At 39.8% G+C, this 24,176-nt stretch overlaps 1 protein-coding gene across 9 annotated transcripts in view; it reads left to right on the top strand.

Moving 5' to 3' along the window:
• Positions 1–24,176, top strand: part of CELF1 (CUGBP Elav-like family member 1) — a 53,916-nt gene that overhangs the window by 3,227 nt on the left and 26,513 nt on the right. For 8 of the 9 annotated variants that reach the window (XM_042814249.1, XM_042814241.1, XM_042814244.1 and 5 more), the window contains one exon: positions 9,697–9,735. The gene's annotated coding sequence lies outside the window, so the exon portion shown is untranslated. Of the gene's footprint in view, positions 1–6,884; positions 7,044–9,696; positions 9,736–24,176 lie in introns of those variants that run through there. The other variant, XM_042814248.1, reaches the window with a different exon arrangement.

Here is a 24,176-nt window from a genome sequence, read left to right on the forward strand (position 1 = left end):
TTCTGTCTGCAGGCGGTTCTGTACTATGCCTTTCATAATAATAATGTGGTTCTTATTTGCTAGATTTCAGCATTACACATGTCAAAGTAAATCCGTCATTCTTCAAACATCTGATTTAAAATTCAGTTTTTCACTGCATCCATAAATATTCTTTGCTACTTTTTACTCAAACCGTGGTTCAAGAGCGATTGCAGCGTATGTATATCTGTGATATCCACAGGTCCTTCAGAATCAGTTGGCTTTCCAACTGAAGATTCGTGCCTGTTTTCCCAAACCAGAGGATATGGTTATTTATGAAGTCTGTAACTGAAGTATCTGGCATTGTCCAAGGCTACGTACAAAAGTGATAGCATCTTGCTTAACTTACTATAGAGATTTGCAGGATGGATACCAAGCATCCTAATACCTGCAAACATTTTACAAGGTAAAGCTTTGAATGCTTCTTCCTGTGGGAAAGCAACAAAGTAAGATCTTTCAGGAACAGAAATGTTTTGAATGTCATCTCTGGGTCTTGCAGTTCCTGTAGGTAAAACAGTGTGAAGGAAACTCTTCTCTCATTGATAGTGCTAGATTCCCTTCTAGATCACTGTCTTAAAATCTTCCTGCCACCTCACCTGTACCTGCTCATTATTTACCATCCACAAATTCATGTTTTCTATTTAAGCTTCTAAATACTAATTAAAAAAAAAAAAAGTCTTGTGAAAACTCGACTAAGCAAAGAATTGCATTTCTTCTTGTACTGTCTTGTCTGTCTTTGTGTTATGACTGCAGAGTGCTTAGCATGATTCCTGAGTGGAACAGTGAAGAATCCTTGCACAGTCAAAAGAGCTGTTAGGATTTACTGGTGGGAATGATCCATGTGTAAGGTCTTTGGAGAAGGGGTTGCATATTTACTTCAGGGGTTTTGGCTGCACGGAAGTTTGTGTGAGTGCATTTCTGGTTCTGTGGTACTACGTTCCTAGTATAGCTGAAAGTTATAGCTTACACTTACTCAGATGAGAAAACTTTTCTGCTAGAATTTCTAACTTAGTTACTTACCACCATGTGAAATATGTGATATGCTAAGTAGAAGAAACGGGCAGCAGCACAGGGAGAAAAGGTTCAAAAAGACTGCTGTAGTTAGGTTTTGGGTGAAAAATGCCATGCGTGTGTGTGCTTCCAAAACCAACAAGGCAGACCTGGCCAGTTTAGCAGTTCTTAAAATGCTGGTAAACGTGGGGATTCCCTGGAAGGGACGTTTTTGTCTCTCTTCCAAGTTGCTGCCAAATTCTATTGGGTGGAGAAGAGCATTGGTAGTTTCTGTGTTGCCGAGGTGGACTTTCAGTAAAATGAACTTGGACTCATTTCTTAAACAGTGATGACTCCTTTAAGTTTGTACACTTCAATCTTTTCTTGCCCTACACAGCATGATGGTGAACGAGAGTGTGCGTGTGTGGAGGAGCTTGTCTTAGCTACGGGCTCCGTCGGAGACCATGTATGGGTAAAGCGCTTGGGCCAGTTCAGCTCCCTGCTCCTCCCTCCTGGAGAGCTGAGCAGAATCCCTTCTGCTGAAATGCTTGTTCCACTTTCTATATTTGTACAGCAGCAGCAGCTAGCTAGGCGGTGTGGCCGGCCTTGTGTGTGTGTGCGGCATTTGCTGAGCGGAATTGAGAGCCAGGGTCACAGTCTGTCGTTACGTCTGTCTGTCTGTCTGCGTCTGGGGAGGACTGGCATTCCGAGTGAAAGGTGATCTGTTTGTGGATGCTTTGTTTTTCTTTAATGTAAAATGCAATTTGTCCAAGCTGGGAATGTAGTTGACTGGGAGTGGAGGAGGGAAAGCAGTTGTCTTACAGGAAGAGTATGTGGTGAGTGGCAGCGGCACCAACAACGTCACTGCGAGCTGCTGTCTTCTGGGGGGGGTTTAATATCCTTGCCTGCTTCGGGGAGTGGTCAGCCACGGTCTGATTGTTGCCTTAGAAGGTCTGTTGTCCCTGTCTGCCATGAAGATTAATGAAAACATGATCCTGCCTTTGCTTGTTAAGGGGAGGAGGGATTAATGAAGAGCCAGACCTTGGCCTGCCTAGCGTAGAATAAGGAGTTGGTGTTGAGGGGATGGAGTTGTAGGAAATACCTTATTAGGAAGAGCTGGAAGCTTGTTCTTGGTACTTCCTTGGCTGTTGATTTGCATAAACTTTGTTTTAAGGCTCTGCAGGCAGAGGGAGGGCTATTCACAAGTGGTTTTCTTAAGCAGTAGATCAGGTGAACAAATAGTGAGGGCAGTCTATTGGCTGCTTGAACTGTAGTAAACTGTTGATACAGTAGTGGAAGGGTGCTCAAAATAGTGGCAGTAACTGGATCCGCCGTTAACATTGGCAAGAAATCAAGGAGGGGGGAATGGGAAATAGGATACAAGTACTTTTTTTTCTGTCTTTTAGGGGATGCTGTCCACTTCCAGTTTTTCATGCCCTTTGATTATCTATGCAAAGTGAAATCTGCTTTTGGAATATGAGTGAAGAAAACATTGTTTTACTTGTAAAGTAGAAGTATCATCTTAAAATCTTTTTTGAGAACAGTGCTTCAGAAAATCAACCGGAATTATTTTTTCTTTCCTACCACTGCAGTGTCTTCAGCATATTTGCTGCTGAGAAAGCTGTGTGTACCTCGAATTTGGAATGAGGAAATCCTGGAGATGAATGGTGGGTTCTCAGCTGTCTGGCAATGCCTGAGTCCCACAGTGTGTGCAGGCAGGGAGCTGTGGTTGATGTGTGGCAGAGGGATGTGTCATGCATGAGCTCAAGCATCTATATGCTATGTGACTGCTTTTGGATCATTCTTTGTGTAATAGTGATACACCGTGGTAGTTTTGTCAACTTCATCAGGTGAACCTGTGGAATTCATGAACGTTTGGATTTCTAGGATATTAAGCATGCTTTCTTAAGCATTCTTATATGTTCCAGCATTGTCACATCCTCTTAAAGCTCTCTGCCTTTTTTCCTGCTTCTCTTCCTGACTCCCCAGCTGACATCCTCTGGTTTGTGCTAGCCAGAACAAAGTGGCACAAGCAATATAAACTGTTTGTAAGTTTACAGTAACAATCAAAAGCAAATGTTGGTACTATTCAATGCCAACAATCAAGATTGTGCAATTCTTCTATTTTGAAGTGTTCTCCAATAACCATACTTAATTTTTGCCTGTAGTCTTGTAGCAGGCATGTGATTAGGCAGTTTCAACCAACACTTGGAAGTAGGCTATTGCAGACTCAAAAACTGTTTATCTGTTCTGTGAAAGACGTAATGACAAATGGATAGAACACCGTAGAAATGCATGTTTGCCAAGTGCATTGAGTAGATACAGCCAGGCTTTAGAATGGCATTAAGTCCCCATTTTGTGAAAATCTTCTTAACGATGCTTAAGACAGTGACATTGTTTAGTCCAAACAAAGCAGTCAGTTGTGTTTCTTGGGAGGCAGATGCTTTGAGCTGTGTAACAAATTTATTGTGTACCTGTTGCCAGCCAGTGCAAAAAGAGAGACTTTGCACACTGCCCATTTCCAGGAATTCCAGTGGTTTGTGGAGCAAAATATGATGCTTCAGATGCGTAAGGGCAGGAAATCCTACTTGGTGTATATACTGGAGTTTAGGGGATAATACTTGTTAATCCATTCTGGATTGACTGCGTTGTTATGCTGTTTGTAAAAACAGTTGCATCAGGGTTGGAGACAAGTAAGAAATTAACTTTTATCTGACATTCTTTGTAGGTCCAGAAATTCTATAGCAGGAGGGTTTTGTTTTTCTTTTTAATTTCTTTTAAATGTTTATTGCTTTCATTCTGTGCTAACTTTTTTTTGGCATCATAATTGTGCAGTTGAAGAATAATGTTATGTCGGGGTGGATATGTGGGAAGATTGTGGGAATTTGGAATTCAGCCCAGAATGAAGTTAGCTATATTTGTAAAGGCTGTTGAAACAGAGGCGTTAAACTTGAAGAGGTAAGGTTGATAAGTAATTTAAGCAAAAGCTGATAAGACAAGGTTGCTAAGGATTTACTTTTGATTTAAAAAGCTGAATTATACTGTTAAGGAAGGGGCAGACATCTTTAAATAATGGAAATGGTTCATGGGTGCAGAGCTGGAAAGTGAAGGTAATTGTATAGAAGAACATGCACAAACCTTAGTGTGCTAGTAATGGAAATAGTGGAACCCTCATCATTTGGGACCTTTAAAACTAAAAATGGTTTATGAGAAGAGAATTAATTCTGACAAACTCAGCACCTAAGTCTGATAGTGCAAATCCATGAGTCATCTGAATGAGCACATGCTGGTATTGCTCTAGAAAGAAGCTTATTCCATCTTTCAAATGTTTCCCCTTTCCTTTATGCTGCCTGGAGCTTTTGTGAGGTTGTGCAGTGAGTTGAAGCTGGAAAGATGGCTGGGTTAAAACTGCTGATTTCCTGTTGGTAGGCTAGATCAGACCTGGATCACTTCTTTCCCTGGGCTCATTATACACAGGTAGGGAAAGATAGCTGGGGAGGGAAAAGTTATGCTGTGTTCTAATGTCAAAAGGAATGGCTTACATTGGATCTGCAGTAGGATTATCTTGAATGGTACATGTGCATTTTCTCCACGTTTTTATCTCATCTTTTTGGAGACCTTATAGCTAGTCTTCTCTGGAAACACAACCTGAAAAGTTTAATTAAGAATTGTTTGCATATAGCAAATATATTTGGTCCTAGGCAGAGAGGTACTAGGTGTTCTCCAAACACACTTCATTATGCATGCATATCTGATACATGCCATGTTTGGTGTTGATATGCAGAGAATCCTGCTCTTCTTTTTGGGGAAGAAATAGGTAACTTCTAATGTAAGGATAAAGAGAAGACAGTGTGCCGTGTTGTTTGCTTTGTGTGGTTTTGATTCTGGAAGTATGAAGTACCTGTAGAATCTAAATGTGAGGCAGAGAAACTCAGAGAACCTGGCAAGATATTAGTGGGTTTTGTGTCTGTTTGGTGGCCTCATGCAGCCAGAATGGTATTTGTAGCACTTGCTGTGTCACAAAGTTCCTGTTAGCAGTGGAAAGCAGCTGATGTCATGCTGTGCCTTCCAGGAAAAGTGAATGGAAAAAATGGATGGAGATGTAAGTGAAGAATGTCTGAAAATATGTGCATGAAACTACAAGCAAGGGCTGAGTCTTTCCAATTCTTGGCAAAGCACAGGGGCAGCCTTGATCTTTGGAGCTTCTTCCTTCCCAGCCCTTCATAAAGGTCTGGCAGTGAGTGATCCAGCCTTTGCAGCAGGGAGTGTTTCTGGGGCCTTGAGTAGAGAGGAGCAAGTGAAGCTGCCTTGGCACAGGTGTCCTTGAGCGTTAAACACAAAGGTTAGCAGTCGGGGGGGGTATTTGGGGGTCCCCAAAAAAGCTACAGGCATGCTTTGTGCAGTAGAAGGCTACTGAAATCAGCAGGAAAGAAGTCTCTTGATCTTCTTACGTAACTTTAGCTAAGAACGGACACTGCGGTGCCTTAGGCAGAGAGAAGTTCAGTTTAAGCATAGTGCTGCATTTGAGAGTGATACTTAGAAAAATGTTCCATGATGCCCTGCAAATGTATTGATGTGTTTGGGGGTGATTTTGGCAGTGTTAGGCTGTGAATTAATGCAGAAGAACTCGCGTTTCTCCATTATTTACAGTGGTTTTTATACTTGACATGCTATATGAAGATATTGAAATGCTGTAAAAAAAGAAGAAACCAAAGTTTATCAAATGAAGACAAATGTGAAACTTTCAGAGAGCCTGAGTGGAGGCTTAGGAAGAACTCCTTTGCAATGGAATGCTTAGATTTGTTCAAAAACTCAAATGAAATCAGAAATCAAAATATTCCCAAGTTAATGTTCCCACAGCAACGCCAGTGGTTTCCTGTGAAGAAGAAATAGTATGAAATGTTTTTGAGAGTTACAACTTCACGTGGCTAGTAGTAAAATTTCTTCAAGTTAATAAAAATTAAGTTAACAAAAAATTACCTGCTTTTGAAACTGATTTGAATCTGTTTTCATTCTTTAAAATGGAGTGTTGGCCTCAGTTCTTTACAAATGTAAGGTAAGAGTTTATTCACTCAGTTTTGCAAAGAGCTCGGCTGTGCCCGTTGCCAAACATAGAATATAAATATGTTGCAAACGTGGGATTTCAAGCTTAGTCAACTTCTCGATCAGTTACATTCTGAACTTTAGGAGCTGGGACACATCAAAATTGTTTTCACTCTGAAGCTGGCAGTAAATGGTGAAAATGTATTCCCTCTTTGTAGTGGGTGCATTGGTGCAGAATGCTGATGGCTTTAGTTAGAAACTTACCATATATTTTTTCCCCCTCTGAATTCAAATCTATTTGATTCCATAAAATCAAAGAAAGGCTTACTTTACTGTGGAGCTATGCAGACTGTGTGTATAGACATTACACAGAGATGCTCTTCCCCAAGGTTTTTGCTTCTGGGTCTAATGATAGAGAATTGAAAGGTTTCATTTTTTTGGCTGAAATGGATAAGGCTGTTGAGATGCAGTATGGCTTCCAAAAGCAGGCCCGCACAGTGTTTTAGCTGAGAATTTTGCTTCTGTTCAGTATACCTCAGTCTTTTACCCAAATAAGCTGTTAAGCTATGGCTGATTAGTCTCCCCTTGGCATGTGTGGTACCATAAAGCAATTGGGAATTTTCCCATCTCCTTTTTTGTTCTAAACTGCACTGATTCCAAAATGAGCACCTCTCTTACTCTTTAATCTGTTCTTCCTATTATACCTGTTAATGGATAAACTCAGGTTCTGGTAGTTGAGCAAACTGTCGCAGGCGGTTCAGTTTGTGTGCTAACTAGCTGTGCAGACTGTCTGGTAACCTGCGTGCAGCTGAGTCCTCTGGCCTGAAAGACTGGAGAAAACAGTATCTGACAGCTCTGCCTGCAGAAATGAATAGGCACAGTGGCTAGTAGTAGCTGTTGCCTTGTGTGGCTCCAGGTGCTGAGAGGTGCAAGGGCGTTCAGGTTGCAGGAGAAGATGGCAGTTTCTCAGATTAGAAAGTATGGTTGTCTTGGTAAGTTTCTGGCAATGTAGGAGCCTCTAGTTCCTGACAGGCTTCTCATTGCTCTCTCTGTTGTCTCTTTGTTTTGTACGTGATGTTGGTTGGAAAGTGGTGTGCCTTCTGTGGGTTGTGATCTGAACTGCCGCATTAAAACTTGATCTACTTTGTTCAGGCCTCTTTATTTGTAATCTCACTTATGCAGTCTGCTTGCTCCTTCACTCTCAGATGTGTCATTGCTCTCCTCCTTAATTTCTTCCCTGCAATAGATATTTTTATATTTCAAACTTTTTAATATTGGCTATACTAAATGCGTATGCATCCATCATGAGTCCAGACTTAACATTGATTTACATGAGAGAACGTTGACACCATGATGTCTGTTTTACCTGTTTTCTTTTTAATTGTAAGCAGTAGGCTTGATGTCCATGGATGTTAAATTCCAGGAAGGTGCAATCGGAAATCAGAGCTAACTGGTCTAGGCAGGTGCTGACCGTGGCAGTAATTTCATCGATCGGAACCCATTAATTGATCCAGTAACCTCTTATAGATAGTCCTGGGTGCTGGGGAGACCGAAGCCTTGCCACTAAGTAACAAAGTGGTATCACAAGATTTATTGGGCTCATCTCCATCCTCCAGTACTTAGCGGCCAGAGCCATTTGTTTTCATTACCAGCTGCAGTTCTATTTGTACTGTGTGGCATACTGGAAGTTACAGCTCTGCTCATCAGTGGGTATATTTTGTCTCTCTTGGGTGAGGCAGGGCCAAGCGTTAAAGCTTCATTTTCCTACCTGGGGGTGTCAGGTGGTGTCATGGTTCCTGCCAGAAATTAGAAGTGACATTGGTGCTCAGATACAGCGTTTCAGTAAAGAAGGAGAACTGCAGGAAAAGCCTTAGTGAAAGATATGATGTCCTAGTTTACACCTCTTAGTTGTTTTTTTGTCCTCACAAAGAACCCGTGCTCCAGCAACTGTGAAAACAGCTGGCTATTGGCCTCTGGTGCTCAACTGGAGTGAATCTGCATGCAGGAGCATGCCAGCTTGTGTACCTTCATCTGAAGTGTACAAGTTCTGATTTCTTCTGAGAAGGAAAAAAGTTGTCAGATTCCTTGGCCTTTGGGCTATGTCTGTCTGGTGTGTGAAGTTGAATCAAGTATTCAGTGTATTTATGTTGTGCATGCAATTATATGAGCCATATTGAAACAATTTTGATTTGAGAAACAGTTATGATTTAAGACCATTCTCCCAGGCTTTCTACAGGTGGTTGTCAGATTTGCTGCTCGCTTTCATGCAGCTTTTATTGTGTTAGATTTTGTCTTTGATTCAGTGAGGTGTATTTTTTTTTTTTTTCTTAAAAGGATCCAAGAATTCTGGTTTCCTCTGGCTGTGTTAGCTGTACTTCATCTCCTTTGATGTTTTTAAATTAATTCTCTAGTTTAACATAGTTATATGTGCTCAGGGAACGTTTTCTTTTTACCATTTAAAAAGTTGCTTACTGGTGTATTCAGAGGCATTTACGTGATCAACAAGCTGTATGTTTCAGATTTTACTGAAAGTTGATTATCACAGAAACGTAACTCAGCATTTATGACGTTTCAATTTGGATTAAATACTTTCTAAAGTGTGAGATTAAGTGGAAGACAAAGTAACATTACCATTACCTGTTCTGAAGCCAGGGCTGTTAGCAGGAATCAGAGACCCCGTTTGGGCCGTAAACAGATACTATTTAATTAAACATCAAAAAAGCAAAGGAATGTGGGTGAGGTGGAATTAGGTGTAGTCAGGTAAAGTATTTGCTAGGATCATGAGTAGAAGTTAGTGTCTGAAATGGTACGTTTGTTTCTTCTGAATTCATTATTCCAAATGTTATTCTGAAACAAAACAAAAATGTGTCACCAGTAGCCAGTTCTAGAAAATATAAGGGAATCCATAATTTTGAAAATAGGCATTTTAGGTAACCAAGTTGCATTTCTCAGGATTCCTAGATTGGTTTTTATTTTTCTTAATTAGTATTTATAAGAAAACTCGATTTGTTGTTTAAGCTTCTGTACTCATTTAGAGGGTATAATGTGTTATTAATATTAGTGAACAAGGATGTAAAATTTCCAAGAGGTCTCCCTGTGGAAAAGAGGGTGTGAGTACATGTGATAAATATCCAAGTATATGGAAGAGAATAGAGATCACTTATTCACACTTCTATTGTATTGTATTCTTCAGAATACAGAACAAAGGTTATGAAGAGGGCTACAAAGCAAGGAAGATGTGCACACTCAAATAGCCTTTTAAAACTCTTCTTGTAGATGAATCATGGTTTTGGTTGTTTGCCTGTAAACAGATAAAAGAACTTGTATTTTCTTGAATTTCCTTGAAATGTAAAGTATTTCAAGGCAGCCATAAGCTTAGTATACAACCTAAGCAGAAGCATAGAAGAAGTTGAAAAATAAAATGAAATTTAAGTCTTGTATTTCAATGTATAGTAGCTTGTGTTGTGATCAATTATTGAGCAGTCTAATGAGGATTGTTACCACCTTATGAAAACTTGCATTACTAGAAGTGGGCTTTAGTCTCAAAGGTCTCATACTTCCTGCAAGATGCGGTTCATGTTGTAATTATTGCTATTAGCTGATTCTAACTGGTGTACTCAATGTCTGTTTTTCTTTTTCTTTTAGAGTGAAGACTGGAAGTGCTAGAGAAGTGCATAGCTGCAGGTATGAACCAACTACAGTTTGTGGCCCACAGTTGCTTGTTGGTGTTTCATTTCAAAGGTTCAGAGAGAAGTTGTCTTTACTTTCAGTGGTGAAAACAGCTACTCTCTACTCCAGCGGGCAGCATTCCCTCAACCTTCAGCTCTTTGGAGTTTGCTGCCCTTGTGCTGCTGAAGGGTGTTGGGAGTGTAAACAATTTAGGACTGCTAGTATCTAGCTAATAAGCTCCTTTAGCTTCATCTGTAACTTAATAGTCTTATAAATGTAAGTAACTACGAAGTAGGATTGCGTGTCGTGATAGTAATTTATTCGCTGGAATAAATCTCAAGTATTCTATAGAACATAAAACCTTAAAGATATTAGTGGAAAAACTCTGTACAGGCTGTGACATTCTGTTAATTGCAGCATGAAAGGAAAATATTTGTGTGGAAATGCTTGGAGCTAAATGTGAGGGATTTTCTGGTGCAGTTCTGCTGATGCCTGAAGTCCAGTAAGAGTGTAGTTTCATGAGCCAATTCCTCCTTCCTGCTTTATTTGATCTCCAGGTGTTTGTTTTTTGTTTTTGGTTTTTTTTTTTTTTTTTTTTTTTTGTACATGGTTCTGGTGATAATTTGACTTTGCTAACCTGGTTAAAAGCTATTTCACAATCAAGTGGTTATTTCTCTGGTTTAGCAAATTGGATTGTGTGAAACTCTCATGACTGCACAACAGCAGCAAAAAAAATAGATCAGATGGTAACTGTGCAGCTTAAAGGCTTGTTGCTGCTATGTTAAGTAACACTTCCATGCTCAGATTGCAGTGGCTCTGCTCTTCTGATAATCACCTGTACTGTGGCAGAAATACTTTATGCTTTAGTCCATCGGTAAAGCAAGGAGGCTCTTTTGAGAAGGAAACAGTACACCAGCCATGGCACCTCCCAACTTTTATACAGAATGCTGGTGGTAGCTTTACCAAAGCTCTTGAGAGATGAAAAATATGTGCTTTTTTTTCCAATTTCAATAAGAGTCAATCTTATTCCTGCCATAGTCTTGAACGTAAGGCTTTCTAAAGAAGAGCGTATCACATCGTTACCAGCTTTGGAGATAATTGAAGTGATTTGCTGACAACGTGGATGCTTGTTAACAGATTTGACTAAGCTTGGAGGTGAAATGTGATACAGAGATCCAGATTACAGTAATTGTCCCTTTTCAGGAGATTTGAGAAATAAAGCCATGTTATGATTTTACAAATTCTTGTGAATGCTGAAAGGACAAAATTGAGTTTGTCCCATTGTACAAAACTGCCGTATTGTTCTTTGCCTGGCTTTGAATTTTCCATAGTTTAATCAGGTCTCTCAGTTGCAAGAAGAATGATGGTACTGGAAACTTCCTCACACTTTGTTTTCACCTCTTTGTAGCTAGAGCTTCAGCTGGGAGCCAGTGGCATTGATTCTGTCACCTGTTAGATACAAAGCAGCCAGAGTGCTGCAGGAAAGCATGAGTGACTAGGAAGGATTCCTTCCTTCTGTGGTACTTCCTTAACTCGGAACTTAGAAGCTCGACTGGCCCTGTGGACAGAGAGAAATGCCCCCTTCCCAGCTTTTGTACACTGACTTTCTTGTCCTGTTGAAGACAGAGAAAGAGCCAGGAAGAACTGTGGAAAAAATGTCTGGACCAAACATTGCTGAAGAAAGTAGAACAAAATAAGATCTATGGTCAGTGGAAAATCATGCATGATATGGTAGCTTATAGATGATGCCAGTCCTGCTGGCTAGTCTAGTTGCAGTCCAGGAATTCCATAACTTTTGAGTGATTTTTAGAAACTGGTGATTCTTTGGAAGTACCTATTGGAAGGCATTGGTCTCCAGGCACTGCAGGTATTGCACAGCATACAACTCCTTTCCTAAGCAACTAGCACTCTGTCGCTTACCCTTCCCTCTCCTTTGCTGCTCCTTTAGGACCATAAAGAACATATGGAAGAGGGGTTACTGTGTTTGTGTGTGAGACATTTCTACCTTACCAGACAGTCTAATCTGTGATTAGACCTCGTTCTTCAGACTTAAAGATTCTACCAATTACAAAATGCAGTTCCAGAATCGGTTTGGATTAGGAAATAACAAAACATTCACATTATTTAAATGAATTAGTCCTGTTTATGATTGCTGAAACCAAGTTATGGAAAGGAAAACCTCACTTGTGTGCAAGATATATAGTTTCTCATCCTTAAAAGAAACAACCCTGAATTCATTTGTCTTAATGTGATGGTAGAGAGGTGTCCAAATAAAAGAGGAGTAATTCTCCAGCATCTAAGGTTACATAAAATTGTTTATATGCATCCCACTATAAAATACCTCTTACGATGACGTAAATAAATTGACAGTACAGAAATGGATTGGGGTAGAATTGTGATGGAATTCTGATTCTAGTCTGGTACAGTGTATGACACTGAGGAACAGTCAGCTTTGCTTTGAGATGAGGAATCAATGAGCCTTTGTTTCTTGCTTTTATGGTAATTGCTGTCTCCAAGTTTTTGAAATGGAGACTTTATTCTGAGACTTGAGTTTCTTCCTTCTATTCAGAAACTTGCATGCCATGCTTTGTCAAGGCAAATTACAGTTATTCTTGTCAAGAATTAACGCTGTGTGAGTGCTGACACTTTCAGGAGTGAGGAACTTGTGCCTGCTGGATTGTCGCTTGTCAAATCCACATTCACTGTGCTGATGTTCCTCTGGGCAAACAAATTTACCTTTACACTGTTTGACCCTTGTGAACAGTCAGCGTTCTTGTCCTGCTCCTCCCTTAGGATGGTCCTTTTTTAGTTTTCCTGAAGGTGAAAACAATTATCTGCTTGGCATCCCTGTACCACAAGCCAGAGGAAATCATGCCTTGTCATGGTGTGACAAGGAAAATAGAAAGGATTATTGCAGTGTGATAGGAAAGATTATTGCAGCGTTTCATATTTCAAAGGTGGATTGTACTCTTCTGGAACTGTCTGTGCTGTTTGTAAACTCTTTAGATAACATGCAAAGGAGCACTTGGATAAAATGAAATTGGAGAGAAATAGTGCTTTATTCTTTTTATTTTTTTACTACAGTATAATTTTAACTGTTCCTGTTTTGTATCTGGTACTATCAGAAGAAATAATTTGAGATTAGATTTGCCTGGTTGTTCTGATTGCTGCAAAGGACAGGGAAACTTGAGACTTGTTGCTTTGTTTAGTCCAAAAGGTCCCTTGACACCTAAAGAGGAAAGGGGGGAATCTTAAAGAATGTATCGTTCTTCAAGAAGATTTTTAAGCAGATCTGACTACTGTTCTAAGACCTATCAGAAAGCAGAGATTTAAAATGTATTTGGTAGTACAAAGTTTGTTCCTTTGAGTTTAGGTCGTGCATTCCTTTTCTGAAGTTTAAAAAACAGAACACGCAAACTGGTCAGTTTTTAATTTTCTTTAAATTCTTTATGCAAACTGGGGTATGCTGCTTGCGACAAACCTCAGCCAAAGGTATTTCTCATTACTGTAGTTCCCCTTTGGAGTGACAGAACAATCTTCGTGTCCTGGAATGGTACAGCTGGTTCTGCAGCCTCTCCTGGAAAATGTTAGGTGGCTCGCCCACTCCAGTGCTCTGTGTGTCTTTTTGACTAAGTACAGAGCTGCACGTTCCTGTAATATAGGAAATGACAGCCAAGTTCAGGCCTCTTTGAAACCAGGTTCTTAGGTCTTGTTTGTACTCATAAATTGAAGCTGAAGATGATCTAAAATACCATGTTCTATAGAATTAATTGCTTGCAGGGTTGTTTCTTAGATAAAAGGCTGAAATACCTTACGGTAAACTCTTGGCTGTTAGTAGTGACCTTTTCTAACCTTAAAAATTAAAATCGTTCTTGTAAGCTCAGAAACAATGTTTGGGAGAGAGAGAAAGAGAAGAAAGGCAGTATAAATGCAGCTGTACCTCTGCTTTCAGGACAGGAGGGCTCGCAAGCATTGATCTGAGGAAGGTTGGGCGTTGTTTACCATCCAGACTTCCTATGTGTGTCATGGTCTGAATTCAGTTAATAAAAAGCAAGAACAAAAAATAACAAAACAACCAAATCCTCCTGCTGCCTTAAGTATTCCATCCTGCCTCCTTTTAAAAGCTCTGTCATTCCACAGGGCAAAGATGCACATCCTCACTTCTTGTACTCATTTCCTGCCTTGACTCCCGCTCTGTCGTATTGCTGCTTTTATTTCCTCTTTCTATTGTATTGACCAAGCCTTTTTTCCTACTTTCTCAAGATTTTTTTCCTGTCTGCGTTGCCAAAGTATCCACAGGTCTTTCAGATCTCTTTGGTATTTAATTTTCCATAGTTTGCCTCTGGCAAAGTATGAGCGTTGTTATGACCTAGCACGATAATGATAAGAACTCTAAATGCTTCCCAAACTGCTGGAATTGTTGCAGGTGTTTAAAATGAGGATAACAGGATTAAATCCTTTACTTTTTTTTTTTTTTTTTTTTTTTTTTAGTGGCTGTATGCCTTCATAAACAGTAAGTCAATAACGAGAGGAAGAAACTTATAAACTTCTGCTTCAAAAACATTAGCCCTAGGATACGTGCATCAGTGCTGCTTCTTTGTATCAATTATTAATTGTAAAGTGTCTCGCAAGCAAGGATAAACATGCAATGATTACTCCTTGTCTTTGCTTTGACAAAGTTAATTATTGTGGGGTGCCTGCATTAAGGCTTGCCATTATCTGTTCTACAAGTACAGCTGCTTTAATACGTTGTCATGCATTAATTGCTCCAGATTCATGATTTGGCCTTGGAGCCATTTGTTCATGTGTGTATGTGCCTCATGTCAGTTATCTTTCATACTGTTCCTTCTCAGATCTTTGCTATCTCCTTTGCATCAAATGAGTTTTGCTGATTTTTTTTTTTTTTTCTAGTCATTGTTTTTTTTAACCCACTGCTACCACCACCAAGAAGTAGCTGATAAAGATGGTTTTGTTTCCCTCTCAGTTCCTTTGGTCTGAAAATAAAAAAGAAGAAAAAAAAAAAAAAGGAGGAAATATGCCAAATTTTAATGAGGAAACATGTCTGGGAAAGACAGAAATTCAATACACATTTTAGGTCCCAGTTGTGACCTTAAGAACAGCAAGCTTCAGCTACAAAACTGAAATCTAAAGCTAGCAACAAGAAAATGCCTTGCATTAATTAAGGACAGATGACAATCGAGGCACCTCTCCTGTTATATTTGTATGATGATGAACATATATGTTTAATGTGTCACTGGGGAGCAGGTATAAGAAGGAAAACAAACGCGAAAGAAAAGGTGGAGTTCATTGGAAAATGTTTCAATGTGAAAATTTTCCTGACATAGACGTCTCTTATTTATTTCACTGTACCAGTATAGCAGACTATTAACTGATGTTGCATAGGTACTGTCCTTGAGAACAAGGTGGTCAGATACTTGACTGCCCTTGGAAAAATCCCAGTAAATCCTAACCAAAGCTGTCTGTTGCAGTACATGGCACTATTGTGGGCTGTGATAGTTGAAGTTCTTATATCAAGTATTTGCACTTTATTTTGAGTAACCTCAAACCAGAGAACTGCGGAGGTGATCAGCTTACTTATTCTTCATTACTGTAGCATTACAGGAAATGTTATGGTTGGAGATGGGTGTTCGAGGCTGTTGTGAGGAGGTGGTTTCCTCCCAGTTTCCTCCCAGTGGGCCAGTCGATTCCCATTTCTTCTTTATTTTTGTGCTGCTTGCGTGAGCATTTGTAGTGTGGCCACTGAAGCAGCAGACACAGCTGCAGCAGGTCAAGCACTGGGTTGGCAGCCCCACGCTGCTGTTAGCTGCTGGCTGTGTGCTAAGAAAGCAGAAGTCAGGGCAGCGTGGTGCAGCTGTTCTGCCCTAGAGAAGCAGGGCATTGTCTGCAGTGCTGCGGGTTGTGCTTGCGCTGCCAGTCTGATAGCACAGCCCCACTGTTTTGGTCACAGCCTGCTTGTGCTTTCCCTCTCCTGCAAGCAGGTAAAGACTATGAGAGGAAAATTTACGAATTTTGGGGGCCGCAATCTTGAAGTCTGTAAACTTCATTTGTCTACCGTATATTGGTACTGAGACTGATGATTCAACTTCTGAGTTTGTTAGGCACCCTGGTACTTGCAAGTATTGGCAGAGCAGTTCCTTGTGGAGGGAGAGGGTTTGGCTTTGAGGATTTGAACAGATGTTGTAACCTGTTTCTGGTAGATAAGTTCTCATGTTGCAGGGCTGCCATCTCCCATTTGGTGTATGTTGTTTGAAGGAGTGGGCCAGATATTGAGCATACCACAGACTGAATTGCAATTGCAAGGCATTTTAAAAAGAAAAGTGCATACACTGGTAACTGTGCTGTTATGTTCCCTTAAGGCTAAAATTGCAATTTACTTACTTATTTTTGCTGCTTATGAAAGCATTTGAATAAATTGCTGGTAATAAATTAGCATTTTTAATTAGTGTTTACACAGTTCACGTGTAGGTTGGTTTAGCTCTAGCAAGACAACTCTTCCTTTTATTCAGTCATTCTCTTTGCCCTTCTTTTCTCCCAGCACGCATATATGGGATCTTTGGCAAGTTCCAGACTTCTGCCATCTGTATTCATGGAGTAGCAATATCTACTGTTTGTTTTCACCTTTTGACTGCAAAATGGACTCGGTAATCCTCCATGTTTTTAGCTGCTAAGAACCTGCTGTGGTTTGTCTGGTAGCCTCTGGTCATTTTCTTCTGAGTACTTGTCCAGTCTGCCCTTGCTCTCATGAGTGTTTCTTGTCTCTGCAGTATCCTGCCAACAAGGAGTTACACAAATCTGACCTCCTTTGCACAAAAAAATATCTCTGGTGAGGGAATGCTGTCTCAGCTATTAAGATTTTACTTTCTTATCTATGATTTGAAAAGCCACCTTAGAGATGTTAGTTACTTGAGAAAACAATAGCCAGGCGCAACCTATTTCAGTTGATGCAAGGATTCATTTCAGTGTTTGTTTAAAATAGAAGTGAGAAGGGTGAGACGCCTAGACTTGTCAGTCACATGGATGTGTGGCAATTGATGCAGAACTGTTTGCCTTCACAGTGACATGTGATAATACTGTATATACAAAACTTTCCTATCTGGTTTTACCATTTTTACTGTTACGTTAAGGTCAAAAAGGGTTCTGTTAGAGCATTACTCAATTCATGGATTTTGCGGTTTGTTCTTCCACCAAAACAGAGGCTTGAAGTCCCCAGCCTGTCAGACAACCCAGCGTTGCATCTCTGCTTCTGCCCTCTGTATTGCCTGGACACATGCAGCACAGGGAACAAACAGGAGCAATTGGATGTCTGTGTGTGGTCTGTGCTTCAATTCGTTTTAATTTATTGACCAAAAATAATAAATTTCTGCCACGGAGAACTCAGCTCTTCAGTTGCTTCCTTTTAAAGGAAACAATGCACAAGGTTTACGCCATCGTTCTTTCCTGAAAACTTTTGAATCCACTGTTCATTTTCTAAAAATGGCAGAGCGATAAATGCCTCAAGGCACTGAGTTCATAATAAATCCACTTTAAATGAATGTAATATTGCTTTGAGTAAGTAAAAATAAACATTCAGCTCCTCTTTCCAAACAGTGTGTCAATAGCTCTGAAGTAGTCTTGTCATTAGCTGTGGTCTGCGCAGGTAAGCAGGAAGAAGACATTGAAGGCTCTTGAAATTCATTGGATTTATTGTAAGGCAGTAAGATACATCTGTAGGAGCAGCTTTTTCTTTTAGTTCTGCTTGTGGAATGTCTTGCCTTATTTATAGTAAGGGTCAACTCCATAGTCCTTAGGTTTATTGTCTAGCAGGCAATATTTTCAGTTCTTTATGTCCTAGGAAAGCATGGCTGCATCCTGATTGGCTTGTCTGACATCTGGAAATGGAGCTAAGGGAAGTCTCTTGAATTTTTACATTAGGTCTGTACAGAGCTGAGAAAATGGAGTCTTCTCTTTTATCACAGTTTGCAATCCCCAGTGCTTCTCTGAGAAAGCATCTTCAAGTGATAGGACCTTTCTGGCCAGCCTGATTCAGAACTCCTTTGTACAACAGGTTTCTACAGATGTTCTGTTTTACTGTATCAGGCTTGTAATCACAGCTGCCATAGAGGAGCAGTAACTTGGAGATTTTTAACCTGAGCAGTGTTGTCTGTATCTATTTTCATGCTAGGGATCTGTAGTGTGTATGTTAATCATAGAATCATAGAGTGGCCTGGGTTGAAAGGTACCATCTTGATCATCTAGTTTCAACCTCCGTGCTATGTGCAGGGTTGCCAACCACTGGTTCAGGCTGCACAGAGCCACGTCCAGCCTGGATTAATTAAGGTAAAAAATTGTGTGCAAGGAACTTGAGAATTGCCACACTGAACTGCAGCAGAGCACAGTCTGGTTTGATATTTTGGTTCTGATAATGCTTAGTACCAGGTGCCTTAGACAAATGGGTCTAAAATCTCAGTGGTGATTTGATTAATCTATCACTGAAAGTGAGGTTACTAAAAGTGAGGTTACTTAGTTGTTCTTTCCTAATGATAGCTATAAGATGATAGTTCTTGTGTGTAGTGTTTTGATGCATGTAACCTAGTGGTGATCGGTTTAAAAACAAAACAAATGAAACCAACAAAAAGCCAATCCAGCACAACCAAATGAAAATGGCAGCTAAGCTTATTCTTTATTTTTTTTGCATGGGTAGAGAGAGCATCTTCCTGTAAGACAGAGCAGTAGGTGGCTTGTTGCTGTCTGCTGGCAGAGCTGGGAGTCCTGGGGGTTTGTCAGGCAAGAGCTCAGAAACCATTCGTTTTGATTGTTTGTAGAATTAATTGGAGTAGAAGCTACAGGTAAACAGGGTTTCATTCACATGCCAGGGAAGTAAATCAGGAATATGTTGCTTCACCTCAAATAGATTTTTCTTGAAAAAATGTTGATATATTACAGATATTTGATACAGTACAAGCTATTTTTAGAGTAGATGTTACTTAATATGTGAAAATGCTGCTGGGTGTGGAGGAATTATATGCTCTGATGAAACTGCTGCTTTCTCAGACAAAAGCAGTTGTCTTCCCTTCCTATCCTTTTCTTCATATACTAATTTCTATGAAAATATTAGAACATGACTTTCAGTTAATTTATATTGTAGGCAACCCAAAGCTTCATATATTTTAATGGTAAATTCAACATTCCCAATGTTTAAAATTTCAGTACTTGCAGTGAATAACTGTTGTGGAGATTGGCAGAACCAGAACTGCAGGTTTGGCAATACCTATTGAGGTATGGGGAGACATTTCATTTTCACGTAAGCAGAAAATATTTGATCACTGCTTACATGATCAACAATGAAACAGGAAAATATTGACAAGCAGTTACTATATTTTGATGTATATAACCTAGGGTTTATCTGTAGAAAAGCAAAACTGCAATTCAGCAGCACTGTAGGGATCTGGATATGCACAGATAATACAAGGGGAAGTTTATTCTAGGACCTGTCTCCTTCAGAGCTTCACAGTGTCTGATTTCCCTATAGCCTGCATCCTTTCCCATAGTTTGCTCTCACCATCGCTGTAGTCCCTCAGCTTCAGAGCTGTATGTGTTGTTTGAGGTTTAGAGTGTGTAAAATAAAAGATGGTATTATCTTTAGCTTTCAGAGTTAATTGCTCATTGAAGTGAATGAGGCTTTCTTAGCGAAAGAAATTACTACATGGAGCTTTGTTTTTTTGTTTTAAGTTTTTTTGCCTAAAGATGTGACATAGTTCTGCAAGCATAAAAACAAAAGCAAAATGTTTGGCATTTATGCCTTGTGGTCTGAGGAGTCTATACAGTGATATATTTTACAGTATAGTCTGGGACTTCAGAAATGCAAAAAAGTGAGATGTAGAACACAGAGAACTTTTGTGTTCATACTGTCAGGTTAGCACCACGTTTAAATGTGCAGCTACAGTCCATAGAGCTTGGAATTTCGGACATTGTTCCTATTATCCTTTGAATAGAAACAGTGAAAGAATGGGCCTGGAAGCCAGCAGGAATTTGACATCTGAGCAAAAAGTATGTGCATTTAGCTCTGTACATTTTCTTTCTTTGTGAGCAACGCTGGGATAACTTTCATGTTTTTATAATTCCAAAGAAACAGCTTCATTTAATTCTTCCAGTTTCTATTCAGTAGTGAAATAAGATTTTTTTGTACTCTTTCTGATACTTTTACAAGCAAAGTCCAAAGGACTTCTAATCTCATCAAGTCCATGCCTTCAACTAAATAATGTTTGAACAAATCTGTTCTCTGTACTGCTGCTTTTTCACTGAAACCACCAGTTACTGCAGAATTGTGCTATTTTGAGGCATGGGTATTTGACTAATGCACCTTCAGGTATTTATCCACCATTCTAGTATTGATTTTTCCTTTTCTGCAAATTGTGCATAACAGCATTTGAAATATTGGCACCGTTGCTTATTAACCGAAGTGAGCATATCACAGGAGAAATGAGAGTAAGTATAACAAGAATAAGAAATTAAAGTATAGCGGGATAGTGGCACAAAATCAATGTTTTAATTCTCAAAGCCAGTAGATTGAACTTGACGTGGTCTGTAACAGTGTGACAGTGAAGAGTTTGGGAGCTTCTCTGCCTGTAACTTTTTCTGTGTTTTTAATCTTAATGGAGGAGGCAAAAAAAAGCTCTCAATTTTGAGGAGCAGAGAGATGAGGAAAATAGTGAGGGTATAAGCAAATCATAATGACTTAGTGATTCTCTTCAGTAAACTAATCAATCTCAGTAACATTTTCAAAACCCATTTTCTAGAGTATGTCTTACCAGCATCATCTCTTATTGAACCTGTGGTGAACATGGCTGCTGGAGTATTTTACTGACTGCTTGAAAAAGCAAAGGATGACAGGAGGTGTTCCTTGGTAAGGCTAGAATTTGTACTGTTGAGCTACAGAATTACATGAACAGTGGAGAGAACCCCACTACATCTTCTGCTGTTCTTAAAATGTAAATCTAAAATGTTTCTCTTTATGGACTTTTTTCAAACAGTTCCACAGATTGGACTCCAGGCTGAATCCAACATTTGAAAGTAATGCATTTTATACAGCATGGCATTTTTCAAGAAGGAGGCCTGTGAGATGTGTCTGAAGGAAGATGCCAGCTGTTTACTGAAAGCTAATAAATTGACCCATGTTCCACAGTGCCTGCTTACCTATTTGTAGGAGCAGTGCAGTTACCGTGTAGCAAGAGCACGTGTGAAGTAGTTGCTGCTGAACATCTACCATGTGTGATAAATTCACACATTCTTTTATTTTGCAGTAATGTGCTTATGCCTTTGTATTAAAAGGTCCAGCTCTTTTTAATAGAGATTTTAAATAAATCTTTCTGCAGGCAGAAGATGAAAAACAGTCTTTTTCCAGAGAGTAGAAATAGTTATTAATGTAAAAATAATAATAATAGGCACACTCTAATTTTGCAGGCATGAAGAAAGCTGTGTAAACTGGCCATTCTTAAATAACTACAGGTACATGTTGTAGTCCTTAACAGATGAGAAAAATGATCACAGCTGCCCCAGAATGTGTTCTGTGATGCTCTAAGAGTTTATTATGTGGTTGTATTGAACGTATACATAAGGCTTATCTGGATTCATACTGGACTTGAGGTAATGGTCTGGTGCTCAGACACACCCAGCTGGCTTTGTAGCACGCTCTGCAATCAAATATTCCTCACATATCTCTCAATGCATCCAGTATTATCGAGGTTATCTCCCCATTAGTTGAAATACTGGAGGCTTAACTACTGGAGGTCTGTGTTACATGTACAAGTACACCTCACAGTGAGTAGAAGAACACGTTACGCCTGTTTTGTCGATGAAGAAGCTGTGGAGTTAACATCAATGTTTCCAAAGATTATACAACAGTTTTCAACAAATTACTACCAGGATCAGTACAAAAGCAAAAATGGTATAACCAGCAGGTGCATATTTTTCCCTTTCTTTATCTTCTGTAGGCTCTGTATGTCTCTGGAATTAAAGAGGCATGGTGCAAAGTGCTCTTTCCAAAACAATGTATGTTTTGCTTCTCTAAAGAGGGTTAAGTAGCCGTTGATGTTCTGTGATTGTAACGGATTTTTTTTGAGCAACCAAATTTCCTCAGTTCTAATTTTTTTGATAGGTTCAGATTTGTCTCCCTGTAAGTTAGGAGTCTGCCTTAATACTGGTGATGTGGGGAACTGTCTGTGTTTCAGGGTCTTGGACTGCCATTTTGGGATGCAAGGAGTTAGTTGGGAGTGGAAAAACTGGAGTTTGTATTCTTTCTGCTCTGTTACCCACTGCTATCTTCATGGATCTGACACTCTGTTTATCTGACAGTGTGCTCAGTACTGCTTCGCCAGGGAAAATTGCACAAAACAAGCCCAGTGCATCAGCATTTTCATTGTGTATTGAGCTGAGCCTCCCTTCACATGGTCACATCCCCTTTTTAATCTGGGATTCCATGTCCCTTTCCCAGTCCAGCTTGTTTCTGTGGTGTCTATTGCTGGTCTCCCTGAGCTTCTGTTTCTGTGGTTTGAGTGTTTTTTGTGTGGCTGAGTGTTAAGACCTGCAGGACTTTTGGAAGTGGTGTTGTTGAGGGGTTAGGCAATACAGTGAGTTAGTGTTAGTAGTTTGTGACAGACCGAGGTGATGGCTGCGTTCAAGTTGGATTTTCTTCCAGAGATGATGGTGGACCATTGCTCCTTGAATGCTAGCCCTGTGTAAGTATTGTGTGTTCATGTCTAAGCTTGTAACCAAAGTGGTAGTTGGAATTGCTGTCTTTGGAGCCTCTGCTGTCTAATACATTCCCTTTGTGATGGTGGAAAAAGAGGGATAGGAGGATCTGGAGGTCTGAAGTTTGTGGAGAAACTGTACTGGACATTAAGAGTCGATACTGGGTTCTGGATGAGGGGGGAAGGATTAAAAAAAACCAAACCACAAAACACAACAACTTGTTTTTTAGGATAAGGGTTGAGGAGGAGTAAAGCTATTTGTTTGTACTCTTTACAGTGTGCAAAAGGTGCTGATATTACAGAATCAGTTATTAAAATGTATTGTTGGGTGAACATTTCCATTTCTCTCCCATTGATGACTCCAGACTCTACCTTTTAATTGGGAATGAAAGATTCCTTGAAATACTGTTCAAGTCTCATGAAAGTTGCTCAGTTAACAGGAGGTGGGCTGTGCTCTTGAAACTGTTCATGGGAAAGAATGCGGGGCTGAAAATTTTTACTTAAGGAGGCTAAGTGATTTCCAGTTCTCAATCGGATTCAAAAAGCATGGAATCTACATCTTTATATATGGTATTCTTTACCTTGGATGTTTGAAGAGATGCTGGCGCTTTGAGTGGAAAGGTTTGGTAATATAGGAATTTGTAATTATTCCTATCCCTCCTGGTAAGAAGTTCATGAGGTCTGTTGATACTGTTGGGAAATTATGGCAGGAGTTCTTTATCAGGCTCTGTGCAGCAGAATATGGAGAGGAAAAAATAACTAAACATTGCCTGCTTTTGAATTTTTTTTGAAAAGTCTGTTGAGGGAGGAATCTGCAGATGAGCAATGGAAAACTGTTTAATGTACCGTTAATAAACCACTGAAAAATAATCTTTAAGAGGAGAAAAAGGCAGAAGTGAAGGGATCTGAGTACCCTGGAAGATGGATGCTTGTATCTTTCAACAAAGGGTTTGAGACCTGCAGGGAATCACTGCATGGTTATTGTTGTCCTCCTCATGTCCTTTCTAGATTTTGCTGGAGTTGGTCAGCGATTTTAGCCTGCTAATCACTATAGCTACAGTAGAATAGCTGCCATTACAGGCAGTCTTCCACAGAGGTAGATCCTGTGGTATATCAGACTGACTACCAAAAACAAGACCTCACATTGTATTCAACAGGCAATGGGGAGTCGATACTGAAAGCTGTGTATGGCTTGCAACTAGCTGAACAGGGTACAGTGCAGTTTATTAACGTGCCATAAATAATATTCATATGGCTAGCAGTACCTTATTCATACATGTATTGCCTCGGAGCCTTTTGTGGAACCCTACAGAATGGCCAGGGTTGGAAGGGACCTCATGATCATGAATCTCCAATCCCCTGCCACATGCAGGGAACCCCATACTCAAAACTTCTGTGTTATAGTCTAATAAATGTCTCTTTTGCTGTGTTAGCAGCCTACTGTTAGTCCGCTTGATTTACTCTGAAACTAAGATTATCAAGGGCCAACCTGTTCATCAGCGCTGTCAGCCTGTTTGGTTTCTTTTTTGTTTTGTTTTGTTTTGTTTTTGCTGAGTGTTGTTCAAAGCTGCCTAGTTCCACAAAGCTGCTGTGTTGAAAACCTTTAATGAGACTTCTCATCAGTTTAGTTGTATTTTTTCTGTTTTAAGATATTATTCACTCTGAGAAACAGTTACAGATAGTCATGCTTAAGCATACAAAAAAGTCCTC

Source organism: Centrocercus urophasianus, unplaced genomic scaffold (assembly GCF_019232065.1).
Source record: "Centrocercus urophasianus isolate 14NV4802_14NV808 unplaced genomic scaffold, USGS_Curo_1.0 seq_14, whole genome shotgun sequence".
Taxonomy (NCBI): domain Eukaryota; kingdom Metazoa; phylum Chordata; class Aves; order Galliformes; family Phasianidae; genus Centrocercus; species Centrocercus urophasianus.